Raw genomic sequence first — 11,115 nt, 5'->3', positions numbered from 1 at the left:
TTCTTACAAGCCTTTTTTTTAAAAACCGGGTATTATACCCAAACATAGTAGTATAAATTGTAGGAGTGGTGGGTTAGCCGCAGGTACACCCTATATATAAACCCCTACAACCTATACTAGTATGTTTGTGTATAAACTCTTTTTCTTTAAACCTATGAATTCACTCATCTACTTTATGTAGTTGACAGTTTGTTACATGTTTTCAGGAAATAAAGCAGCAGGAAATCCCTAGCAAGTTTAGAGGCCTTAGAGAGATGAAGGCTAGGCTAGAAGTTGTTTGGAACTTGATATTTTGTTTTAAAACAATTTGTTTCATGTTACCTGGTTGATGTAATATTTGACATTTTGGTTATGTTTATGCATTTAGACTTTTATACTATTGTGCTCAACAATCACGACTTCGTCGCCGCGCCTCGATTTTTCCGCCATCGCGATCGGGGTGTGACACTCATCTTGCTCCAATGGAATTCTCGTACAACAAAAGTTATCATACGAGTATCCAATTGGCACCATTTGAAGCGTTGTATGGGCGAAAGTGTAGAACACCTGTGTGTTGGTCAGAAACAGGTGATAATCAATTGTCAGGACCTGAGATTATTCAAAGAACCACCGATCAAGTAATACAAATCTATGAACGCTTGAAAGCGGCAAGAGATAGACAAAAGAGCTATACGGATATTCGCCGCAAGCCATTAGAATTTAAAGAAGGTGATAGAGTACTATTGAAGTCTCACCTTGGAAAGGGGTAGTAAGGTTTGGAAAGAAGGGAAAATTGAGTCCACGTTTCATTGGACCATTCAAGATACTCGATAGAATTGGGCCAGTTGCTTACCAACTAGAATTACCATATGAAATGAAAGGCATTCATGACGTGTTTCACCTGTCTAATCTACGCAAGTGTTTAGCCGACGAAACCCTTGCTATGCCATTAAAAGATGTTAAGATCAACGAGAAGCTTAAGCTTGTGGAACAACCGATTCAAATTAAAGATAGCATGATGAAGTTTCTCAAGCCCAAACGGCTTAAACTCGTAAAAGTTAAATGGAATTCAAGACAAGGACCCGAGTATACTTCGGAGCTCGAGTCAGAAATGAAAAAGAAGTACCCCTATCTATTCCAATAAATCTTGAGGACGATATTATCCAAAAGGATGGGAGGATGTAATACCGCGTCTGTAACCCTATAAGTTTTAGCCCAATATATTAACTTTTATAACTATAGGGACCAAATTGCAAATTCTGAAAATCTGTATCCATCGCGATACGTGATGGAATAGTTATTAAGCCCATCGCGTATAGCGATAGCCTTGCACAGAAACCAACCTATGGGCGGCGTAGCGATACGCGATGGCTCAAATCAAATGCCCATCACGTAGCGCGATGCCTTTGCTGAGTCACCGGGACGCGTGTCCAACCACGTGTCAACACGTGGCACGATATGACAGGCCACGTGTCACAAGCAGAAAAGGCGGCGTCTATTTGCGGGGTCGCGATACGCGACGGGTCACAAGAAACCCATCGCTTATCGCGATGGGTCTCCAGAATCGCCTATAAAAGGGGGAGACAGGTATGAGGCTCTCTCATCCCAAATCCACCTTCATTTTCACATAGTTAGCATAGGGAGGCATGCCCAATAGCCATGACGAGCCGACGTACCATTTTCTCGTAGTTAGTGCAAGGAACGAAGTTATAATCGAGCTAGCAATCATACAATCAAGTAGAGCAAGATCCTGCCTTTTTCTTATTATCTTTCTAAGTATTTGATCTAAGGTAGGAGTTACATTTAAGTTATTTGAATTATAGCTTAGACAATCAATCAAGGTTATGGCTTTTAACCTTGAAAGGGTTTTGTAAACATTCACATTCATAAACGAGTTTTCATAAACGTTACTTCATAGCAAAGTAATGTTAAAACAAAGATATATTTTGACGGGCATGTAGTAACTGTAAGGGTGGTATCACTAGTAGTAAGTTTCTTGCCTAAGGAAAAGTAATTCGTACAAATCCCAATCAATCGAGGGACCTGTTTACTTACCTGGAGAAACTTACCAACGTGTTATAATCTATTAAGCCAAAGCATGCCATACCAAACGTCACATAAAACCAAGTGTTTTCATTCACAATCAAAGATAAACGATTTCAAGGTTAAGCTCAGCAATCATAGCTTAATCAAGTACAACCATTCAAAAACATTTATACAAACCTATTTATGTATAGGTTAAATATCATTCTCAATCAATCAGTCAAGGTTTCCAACACCGATGGTACAGGCGAATACGTTAACATTTTCAATCAGTCAAACATATTTATATTCAATAAGACGAACGGGTGTTTGTCTTAACAAGTCAATCAATGTCTACATGAGATTTTGTGATCTCTAAAATGTTATAATACAAAGTAGAGGATAAAATCAACTCAAACCGAATACGCATGTGTCTGGATCCAAACATAACTGTTAACCCTATCAGTCAAAGGCTAGGTAGCCGCAGGCTAAATGGTCATGACTAGTTCTCTGTTCAGGGCCTCATGGCTCGGAGAATACCATTATGTGTGTAGGAAAGTGGTACATATACCGGAAGTAGAAATGCTTCCGCTGAGCTTGTCGAGAAAACTATACTTGTATCGTAATGTCATTCAAATGTTTTATAGAGTCATACGTGTTCACCAGCATATAGCTGACGTATTTTTCCAACCCATTGCAGGTAATTAAGCATAAGTAACATTAGCAAGGATTGGAGTCTTAATGAAGATAGAAGTGCGTACAAGATGGCTCCGTTTTTTATAACTAAAATCCTTGTAATATGAATACATATTTTGTAAACCGAATACTTGGGTATTTAACTCCCAAATAAATTTTCAATGTAAATTAGTATTATATTCAAACCAAAAGTCTTCCGCTAAAATTAAACCATAAACTCTGATATATTTACAAAACAGGTACCAACTTGTGGTGACACGCCTAGGCCCTAATTCGGGGTGTACATGCCGCCCCTAGAATCCCGCTGCCAGGGGCGCTGCTCCGGGACCCCCGTTCGTTGAGGGTAATAATTAAACTAGAAATGCGATATGGGTAGTGATAGATAATTGACACGTGTAATTGTTATACAGTTAGTCGCGCACAACTAAAAAAGGAATAACCATAAACGGTGAACGTAATCGCGTTCAGGTGAGTTTCTAGTCCCATTCCTTGTTATGTTTTCGGGGCTGTGTGCATACTCGATGTGATTAGTTAATACACTTACCTTAAGTGGTAAGTGCATGCTTTATATGATTTATGTATGAATGAATGCTTGACGTGCGTGAATGATCTCCGGATGTTGCATGTACTGCCAGGTGATGGTTTGATGATATAATTGATGCATATGATGAATGAATGAAGTATGTACGTATGAAATTCATGATTATATATATAAAAAGGTATGGCATGATAATAGGAAGAAAGGGAGACCGGACCCTAATAATATCCAAGGATGGAGGGTACCGGACCCTAATAGTATCCGTGGATGGAGGGTAAATCCAACGTCCAATGTAGGACACCGGTAATGGGGCCTTACATTACGGAGTGGCAGGTTGCAGGTTCGAGTCCTGCCACCCCGTTTATTTTATTTTTGGTATGTTTTCGTTTTAAAACCATTTTATTAAGTAATAAGTGTAATAATAACTAGTAAACAAATCATATTTTATAAAACCGACAACGATACTTGTGTTTTCCCACATCTTTATTAAATAGTCGCTCATGTATATATGTATGTGTGTATATAGATATGCATATATATATATAATACCAAATAATTAATACCTTGGATTTATAGATGTACTATATATAAAAAGATAAACTTATTTTTACAATATAATTAACGAATCATTTAATGATTTAAAATATATATATATATATAATACCACGTAATTAATATCTTGGATTTATAGATGTAATATATTTGAAAAGATAAACTTACTTTTACCATATCATTAACGAATCATTTAATGATTTAAAAGATATATTTTATTTTTTTTATATAAAAGTACTATATAATAAAGTATAATATTATTTATGATTAAAAAGATTTGTAAACTCATAATATATAATTTAATAAATTATATTTAACCATCAAATCCGATCTACCTCATTTACTTAGTATCTCCACATTCCATCTTCCATTTAGGCTATATCGTCAACGCATGAACCGCGGTCGTCATTCTTAATATTCCCTTTTCACCTTTGATCGTCTATTGAGGTGAGTACCACATTTCCCTGTTTTACTTGTTTTCAACTTTTTGGGGACATATGCGTAACATATTATTTCTTATTTATATATATATACTCAAACTGCAACTATTGTCTTATGTGTTAACAATTTTATACCATATATGTTATATGCTTACATGCTTATTGTGAATCGCATTCGGATAGGTCCAGCATAATCTCATAATAGTATGATCATACGACAGTCGTATTAGCCATCGTGCTTTTCGACATCTCATTTATTTTTGCTCATTGGTTAAATTGCTTATCTCATTTGACTTGTTGCAATATTTAATTTTCTATTATATGTACATTAAACTTGTGTGTTGCTCACCCAACCTTGTGTTGACAAAACTACTTTATTTTTAACGCATATGCAGGTCATCGTCTGATGTGAAGTTAGTTCAAGATTAGAAAGAAAACTTAAGAATCAAGATAGAGAAATAAACAAGACATTTGTTTTATGATTTATCTTTTCTTGGTGAATTATTTGTTTTTGGATATTGTATTTGAATAATTTGTTTTAATTGAATTTAAATTAAATAGATATTGAAATTTCCAATGTTGAATGATAGTACCTTGAGAGCTGTGGACAATCAGCTCACTCCCCGACATTTCCGCCATAGGTTGGGGTGTTACAGATTGGTATCAAAGCCGAAGTTTTAAGATATGTCATTAGAGATTGCCTTAGTAACATGCTTATGTGCCCTATATGTGCTTATCTGCCTACCTTACGTGTTCTATTTAAATTGTTTACTGCTTTCCTTAATTAATAATTATTTTATTTTATTATATTATTGTCATGCACACACACAGTTCTGAGGGTATGCCTCAAAATTCAAATTTTAATTTAAGTTTAAAATTCAAAATTAGATTTCTTTTATTTTGGGAAATTTTTTTAGAATACCCACCTGTTGTTTTTTCTCGTTCACCTTAGGGCTAGGTTATGTGGCATGTCCCTGTAATAACTGGAAGGGGGAGAGAAACTGTGAGTCGGGCCTTGGCAAAACGGTTCCGAGAACCAAAGGTAAGATGCCATTCCTTACATGGGGGATAACCTGACCACAGTACTCAACCTTATAGACCCAAGCAAGACCCTAAATGCCATATGACCGACAACATAGGCTGTCAATCGCAACCACATTAGTGGTTGCATTCCTTATAATATTTTTAAATCGAATTCACGGTGATTCGTGACCTAAATTCGGCAACTTTCCGATTATGGTGTTATGTTATTTTAAACAGTTAGTCGGGAATCTTGACTATCCATTTTTCAACTTGTTTTCGTATTTTTGTTGGAGTAATTAACGCAGTGATTCACGAGATGCTCCAACTACCCAGATTTTATTTCGTTAGTTCATTATTTAGTTTGGTCGGATAAAACGCCATGTAACGCTCATCGGGCCGACAAACTACATTGTATTGTTAATGCATTAATTAGTTGGGACAGTTAAAATGTCATGTAACGCTCATGGGCTGTCAAACTCAGTTGTTATTCGTTAATTTTTGTTAGGCCATTTAATTTGCCATGGAAAGTTCATGGGAGGCCAACGTCCACAGATGCATTTCGTTAAAATTTGTGAAGCTAACTTAACAAAAAATTAATATTTTTTAACTAACCTCGTCTCTTCATTCTAGTTATCTCACGTTAATCTCATTAGTTGCGTCAATTCATGAATATTTACACATATGATCCCTCAACTCGTAAATCTTTACTCTTATTTTTCCAGTAGAATGTCATCACTCAGAAACCACCGTTGTCATCAACGTTCATCTTGTTCACGCAATCGATGCTTAGCTTCTAGGATCACAAAAGAATTCGTTGCTGCAATGCCCTCGATTGTCACTCATATTCAAAGCCTCAACTCCAATGGATCCGCCACTTCGGCCGCACCAAATAACTATGATTTCCGCAACTTTTTGAGGATCAAACCCCCATCCTTCCGTGGTGAGGAAAATGCCATCACCTTACTTCAATGGTTAGAGGAAATGGAAAACGCCTTCATCCACTGTGAATGTCCGGATGCCAAACGAACCAAGTTCGCCTCGAGCCGATTTGAGAGTAGAGCTGTCACCTGGTGGAATGCTCTGAGGAATGACCAAGGATCAGACTTGGTCGTAGCCATGCATTGGGAGGAACTTAAGAAGGCAATGAAGAAAGAGTTTTACCCTGAACACGAACTGCAGAGACTTGAGATTGAGTTTTGGGAGCTTAAACAGATTGGTGGGGATAACTCCACCTACTCTAACCGTTTTCATGAGCTTAGCCGAATTTTTCCCCACTTGGTAACCCCCGAGGCTGGTGGCATCCAGAAATACATTCACGGTCTACCGACCATTTTTCGCGATACCGTGGTGAGTCGTGACCCTCTAACCATCGGTGAGGCAATGGACCTAGCTGCCTCTTTCACTGATAGCCATGTTCGGGATGGAACCTTGTCTCGCAAGGACTCCAAGCCTACTCCCGACAAATCTAAGACCGACTCCTCCACCGATGCCAAAGCCGAAACCAAGCCTTCCTAAAACAATAACCGCTTCAACAAGAACAACAACAACAAACGTAAGACCAACCTCCAAAACTACTCCATCAACCAACCCAACAACCAAACTCCCAATGACCCCAATTCCCCAAACAAGAAGACTTATTTTGGTCCTCATCCCCTTTGTGCCAAGTGTAACCGTTACCATCTTGCTCAATCCCGTTGCTGTTTATGCACCCAATGCAACCGTTACAGCCACTTTGCTAACTCTTGTTGCGCACCGCCTAGTTCGCAAGCCATTCAAACCCGGTCTGCACCCCTACAGCTAGACCTGCTGCTAACCCTGGGTGTTCCTAACACCCGAACTAGCTACCATTACGGAGACCCTAACCATCTCCACAACGCCTGCTCATTAATCACCCATGCTCACCAAGCCCATATTATGCTTGCACCTCACTATGTTACTCATACACTGCAAGCCCAAGTGTACCCAGCACCATACTATACTGGTCAAGCCTAACAAGTGCGAACCTACCAACCTCAATCCCCTCCCATTTATGCACCGCAAACCTATGCTCCTCCAGTGCCTCAGCTTACGGCTTCTTCATCGGCATCAACTCAAGCTCCTGTTATTCAACCTCCTCCTTTGAACCAAGTTGCTCAAACCCCTCAAGGGTCCAATGGTCGTGCGTTTATGATGAATGTGAATCAAGATCAAAGTTCTAGTGATGTGGTGAATGGTAAGTTTCTCATTGATAATCATTATGCTTCGATATTGTTTGATACGTGTGCCGATAAGAGTTTTATTTCTTTAGATTTTGCGTATATTATTGATATGCCTCGGGATAAGTTGTTTGAGCCTTTTACCGTAGAAGTAGCCGGCGTAAATTCTATTATTATTGATTCGGTAGTCAGGGATTGCGTCATAATTCTTAAGAAATTCGAATTCCTTATTGACCTCATTCCGATGCAAATGGGTAGTTTTGATTTTATCGTAGGGATGGATGGTTAACCTTTAATCATGTGGAAGTTGTTTGTTTTGAAAATTTCATCCGTATGCCTTTTGAGAATGGTCGTATTCTTAACGTTTTTGGTGATACTCCAACGTCTAAGCTTAATCATATGTCGTGCTTTCAAGCTCAATGTTACTTACGCAAGAATTGTGTCGCCTTCCAAGATCTCGTAGTGGAGAAAGAGCGGAAAAGGAAGAAAATCTTATATTTCGGTAGTACGCAATTTTCCCGATGTCTTTTTCGACGATGTCACTGGTCTTCCTCCGATTCGTCAAGTTGAATTCCGAATTTATCGTATACCCGGGGCTAACCCCATAGCTAAAGCACCTTATCGTCTTTCACCTTCCGAAATGAAATAACTCTCGAGCCAACTCCAAGAACTCTCGAAAAGGGTTTTATTCGCCTGAGTTCTTATCCTTGGGGCGCACCTATGTTATTCGTTAAGAAGAAAGATGGTTCATTCTGCATGTGTATCGACTATCTTGAACTCAACAAGTTTACTGTCAAGAACCGTTATCCACTCCCTCGAATCGACGATCTTTTCTATTAACTTCAAGGAGCCGCATGCTTCTCGAAGATCAATCTCCGTTCGGGTTATCATCAACTCCATGTTAATGAAGAAGACATCCCCAAGACAGCTTTCCGTACTCGTTATGGACATTACGAGTTCTGTGTTATGCCTTTTGGGCTAACTAATGCACCCGCGGTTTTCATGGATCTCATGAACCGTATGTGTAAACCCTACTTGGACAAGTTCATTATTTTTTTCATTGATGATGTCTTAATCTATTCGAAATCCGAGATCTATCACAAGAATCATATCCTTACCATTCTTGACCTTCTTCAAAAGGAGAAATTGTACACCAAGTTTTCTAAGTGCGAGTTTTGGCTAAAAGAAGTTCGGTTTTTAGGTCACATTGTCAATGACAAGGGTATTCACGTTGATCCCGCAAAGATCGAAGCTGTTAAGAATTGGAAGCCGCCTACTTCTCTCACCGAAGTTCGATCTTTCCTTGATTTGGCGGGATATTACCATCGTTTCATTCAAAACTTTTCGAAGATCGCATCGCCCCTCACCGCTTTAACACACAAGGGTAAAACCTATGTGTGGGAGTCAAAGAAAGAAGAAGCCTTTCAAACCCTTTAGGACATGCTTTGCAATGCTCCTATTCTTGCTCTTCCCGAAGGTAATGAATATTTTATTGTTTTTTGACGCTTCTAACCAAGGTCCCGGTTGCGTCCTCATGCAACGGGGCAGCGTTATCTCTTACGCTTCGATACAACTGAAGGTACACGAGAAAAAGTATACGACGCAAGATCTGGAGCTTGGTGTTGTCGTAATTTCCTTGAAAATTTGGAGGCACTATCTCTATGGTACAAAGTGTGTGGTGTTTACCGATCATAAGAGTCACCAACACATTTTCGACCAAAAAGAACTCAATATGAGACAACGTCGATGGGCCAAGTTGCTTAGCAACTACGAATGCGAAATTCACTATAATATTGGAAAGGAGAATGTCATTGCCGACGCCCTCTGTCGTAAGAAACCACTCAAATTCATACTTCTTACTTGTGTTCTGGTCCAAAATGATCTCAAAAACGTGTTCTCTATGCTCAACACGAATTTGTCACCTGAGGAAATATGTATGGCGAGATGTCGTGTGTTGCTGAAACCCAACTTGAAACTAAACCCAATGGTCTACTTTACTTTCTGAATCGCTTATGGATCCCCGATCGTGATGATCTTCGCACATTTAATATGGACGAAGCTCACAAGTCACGATATTCCAAACATCCCGGTGCTGATAAAATGTACGCTGACCTTCATTCCATCTATTGTTTGCCTGGAATGAAGAAAGATATCGCTCTCTATGTTTTTAAATGCCTCACGTGTTCCAAAGTGAAAGCCGAACATCACCGACCTTTTGGCTTAGTCGAGCAACCTTCCGTACCCGAGTGGAAATGGGAAGGTATTGCTATGGATTTTATCACTAAGCTTCCCTCAACCCGCAAGCAGCACGATAGTATTTGGGTAATCGTTGATCGTTTAACCAACTCTGCTCATTTTATTCCCATCAAAGAAACATATTATTTTGATAAATTGGCACATATTTACATTGAGAAGATTGTTTGTCATCATGGAACCCCATTATCTATTATATCTGATCGTGATGGTCGTTTCACTTCTCGCTTTTGGAAGTCTCTTCAATCTGCCTTGGGTACTCGTTTGGATATTAGTACTGCTTATCATCCGCAATCTGATGGTCAATTCGAGCATACTATTCAAACTCTAGAAGATATGCTCCGTTCTTGTGTTCTCTATTTTGGGGGCAATTGGGATATTGTAAGGCCCCGTTACCGATGCCCTACATTGGATGTTGGATTTACTCATAAACACAGTTCTTACAAATCATAGTTAATTAAAACTTTCACGGAAATGTTAACTTATATCATTCGTTACACAACATGAAATCTTTTCTTTGAAACCATAACATAAAACATCAAATTTTAAACATCATTTCTTCCATCTTCAGATGCCAGCCGTTCGATCCATGCCATGTGCCCTCCTCACGCTAGCTTATTAAACATATTCACCTGCGTGCATACTAAAAGTCAGCTATGCTGAGTGAGTTCTAGTTAATCAGGCGACATCCAATATATACACATATCATACATACATACATATCTTAACCTTGTATAAATATCCATAAGAGGAACGTCACATAATATCTATTAAAAGAAATATTACTATTACTCATACTATATATATTCTCCATAGAAGGAACATTCTATATGCTTTCCATAGAAAGAACCCTATATATATTATCCATAGAAGGAACACTATACTATCCATAGGAGGAACACTACACTATCCATAGAAGGAACACTATGCTATCCATATAAGGAACACTATGCTTATCCAAAGAAGGAACATTATACATTATCCATGGAAGGAAATCTATATATATTATCCATATGAGGAACAATGTATATAAGTCATCATTAATGTCCATGTAAGGAACTAATCACTTCCCTCGGCAATACGTGCAATATCAGAAGATCGTTCACGTACCGACAAGCCTTCATCTTTACATTTCATACAATATTCATATCTATATTTATAACCTGACAGAACGTGCAATATCCGAAGATCGTTCACGTATCGATAAGCAATCATCTTTACAATTCATACAATATTCATATCTATATATATAATCTGACAGTATGTGCAATATCCAAAGATCATTCACGTATCGACAAGCAATCATCTTTACATTTCATACAATATTCATTTCTATATTTACAACCTGACAGTACGTGCAATATCCTAAGATCGTTCATGTATCGACAAGCAATCATCGTTACATTTCATACAATAT

The sequence above is a fragment of the Bidens hawaiensis genome, unplaced genomic scaffold (genome assembly GCF_021521415.1).
Source record: "Bidens hawaiensis isolate Kalapana, Puna unplaced genomic scaffold, B.hawaiensis_p1.1 tig00005680_1, whole genome shotgun sequence".
In the NCBI taxonomy this organism is placed as follows: domain Eukaryota; kingdom Viridiplantae; phylum Streptophyta; class Magnoliopsida; order Asterales; family Asteraceae; genus Bidens; species Bidens hawaiensis.
This window is presented reverse-complemented; position numbering follows the sequence as displayed.